Genomic DNA, 3,361 nt, shown 5'->3' with positions numbered 1-3,361 from the left:
GTTTCATATGGAAAAGGGAGAGCAAAAACAATAACAGTAAGCAGAGAGATAAGAATCATGATGATGATGACCGTGTTACTACTGCTACTTGTGATGATCTGATTATTCTCCGTGACTATGACTCAGTCAATCTTGTATCAGATGAGAGCATGTGGATTATTGATAGTGGTGCTACACTGCATGTTACACCAAGGAAGGAGTTCTTCACATCTTACACTTCTGGTGACTTTGGAGTGTTGAAGATGGGTAATGATGGTGTGTCCAAGGTAGTTGGTATTGGTGATGTTTGTTTGCAGACCAACATGGGAGTGCAGTTGTTGCTTAGAGGAGTCAAACATGCTCCAGATGTTCGCTTTAATTTGATCTCTGTGCAGATGCTTGATGATGGTGGTTATGATAATCACTTTGGTTCAGGAAAATGGAAACTCACCAGAGGTAACTTAGTTGTGGCCAGAGGGGAGAAAATTAATAAACTGTATTGGACTAAAGCATTGGTTGCTAAAGACAGTGTGAATGCCATGGATATGGAGGCTTCTTTGTGGCACCGCAGGCTTAGTCATATCAGTGAAAAGGGGCTGAATTGTTTAGCTAAAAAGGATGTACTTCCGGGATTAAAGAGTGCAGAGTTGGAGAAATGTTCTCATTGCATGGCTGGTAAGCAGACTAGAGTATCCTTCAAGAAACATCCTTCCTCAAGGAAGTCAGAGTTGCTTGAATTGGTGCATTCTGATGTTTGTGGCCCGTTGAAGGTAAAGTCAATTAGTGGTGCACTTTACTTTGTTACTTTTATTGATGATTGTTCCAGAAAGCTTTGGGTCTATGCTTTGAAGACAAAAGACCAAGTTCTGGAGAAATTCAAAGAGTTCCATGTTATGGTGGAGAGACAGTCAGGCAAGAAGTTGAAATGCATTCGTACTGACAATGGTGGTGAGTATTGTGGACCATTTGATGTTTATTGCAAGCAGCACGGTATCAGACATGAAAAGACTCCTCCTAAAACCCCTCAGCTGAATGGTTTAGCAGAGAGAATGAACAGGACATTGATTGAAAGAGTTAGGTGTATGCTTTCTGAAGCAAAGTTGCCTAAGCATTTCTGGGGTGAAGCATTGTACACGGCAATGCATGTTATTAATCTGAGTCCTGCAGCTGCTTTGAATGCTGAGGTGCCAGACAAGATTTGGTTTGGCAAGAATGTCAGGTATGATCATTTGCGTGTCTTCGGTTGCAAAGCATATGTGCATGTTCCAAAGGATGAGAGATCCAAGTTGGATGGGAAGACAAGACAGTGCATCTTTATCGGTTATGGTCAGGATGAATTTGGCTACAAGCTGTTTGATCCAGTTGAGAAGAAAGCTGTTAGAAGCCGTGATGTGAAGTTCATGGAAGACCAAACCATTGAAGACATTGATAAGATGGAGAAGACTACACCTGAGATTGATAATGGTTTGTCTGATGTTGATCCAGTTCGGATGCCTACACATGATCTGGATACTGCTGAAAATAATGTTCAGAATGATGAGCAACATGGTGATGTTGGTGATCAGCAGCTTGGAGATGATTTTGATGTTCCTAATGATGATGCTGAAGAAGAACATGAGATGTCACAAGATGAGGATCTTGGTGATGCTCCTGAACCACCTCAAGCTCAAGTTTGGAGGTCTACTAGGCAGAGGAAACCATCCACCAGGTATCCTTCTGATGACTATGTTACCTTGACTGATGGAGGCGAACCTGAATGTTATGATGAAGCCATGGAGAGTGATGAAAAGAAGAAGTGGTTGGATGCTATGCAAGATGAAATGAAGTCTTTGCATGATAATCACACTTTTGATTTGGTGAAACTACCTAAGGGAAAGAAGGCTTTGGAAAACAGGTGGATCTTCAGAGTGAAGCAAGAAAACAATTCTACATCTTCAAGATATAAAGCCAGATTAGTTGTGAGAGGTTTCAGACAGAGAAAGGGTGTTGATTTCAATGAGATTTTTTCTCCTGTGGTGAAGATGTCATCCATTAGAACTGTGTTGAGTTTGGCTGCTACTCTTGATTTGGAGGTAGAGCAAATGGATGTAAAAACTGCTTTCCTTCATGGTGATTTGGAGGAAGAGATTTACATGAAGCAACCTGATGGTTTTCTTGTTAAAGGCAAAGAAGACTATGTGTGTAGGCTCAGAAAGAGTCTATATGGTTTGAAGCAGGCCCCGCGTCAGTGGTACAAGAAGTTTGAGTCAGTTATGTGTGAGCAAGGCTACAGGAAGACTACTTCTGATCACTGTGTCTTTGTTAAAAAGTTTGCTGATGATGATTTCATTATCTTGTTATTGTATGTTGATGACATGCTTATTGTTGGGAAAAATATTTCCATGATTAACAGGTTGAAGAAGCAATTGGGCGAGTCATTTGCCATGAAAGACATGGGAGCTGCTAAGCAGATTCTTGGTATAAGAATCATGCGTGACAGGAACAAGAAGAAACTTTGGCTGTCACAAGAACACTATGTTGAAAGACTGTTACAGAGGTTCCAGATGGAATATGCTAAGGCTGTAAGTACTCCTCTTGCTACTCATTTTAAATTGAGTACTAGTCAGAGTCCTACCAATGAAGCTGAAAAATCAGATATGCAACGAGTTCCTTATGCATCTGCTGTGGGTAGTTTAATGTATGCAATGGTGTGTACAAGGCCTGATATTGCACATGCTGTTGGTACAGTTAGTAGATTTCTGTCTAATCCAGGTAGAGAGCATTGGAATGCTGTGAAATGGATTTTGAGGTATCTTCGTGGTACTACCAGTTTGAGGCTTTGTTTTGGAGGTGATAAGCCTACTCTTGTGGGATATACTGATTCTGATATGGCTGGAGACATTGATTCCAGAAAGTCTACTTCAGGCTACTTGATTAAGCTTGCAGGGGGAGCTGTGGCATGGCAATCCAGATTGCAGAGGTGTGTTGCATTGTCCACTACTGAGGCAGAGTTCATTGCCATTACAGAAGCATGCAAGGAATTGTTATGGTTGAGGAAATTCTTGCAGGAGCTTGGTTTTGTTCAAGATAAGTATTTGCTATTTTGTGATAGTCAAAGTGCAATTCATCTTGGTAAGAACTCAACCTTTCATTCTAGGTCCAAGCACATTGATGTTAGGTATCATTGGATACGTGATGTTTTGGATGCTGGATTGTTGGAATTGGCCAAGATTCATACAGATGATAATGGTGCTGATATGATGACCAAGGCATTACCGAGAAGCAAGTTTGAAACTTGTTGTGAGATCGCCGGTTTGGCGGTCACCTCCACATAGTTGTGAGGGGGAGATATGTTGGGTTTTGGGCTCCCTTCCTATGTGGAGAAAGACCCAATATGTGCAAG

Source organism: Cicer arietinum, chromosome 5 (genome assembly GCF_000331145.2).
Source record: "Cicer arietinum cultivar CDC Frontier isolate Library 1 chromosome 5, Cicar.CDCFrontier_v2.0, whole genome shotgun sequence".
Classification (NCBI taxonomy): Eukaryota; Viridiplantae; Streptophyta; class Magnoliopsida; order Fabales; family Fabaceae; genus Cicer; species Cicer arietinum.
Note: the sequence above shows the minus strand (reverse complement) of the source record.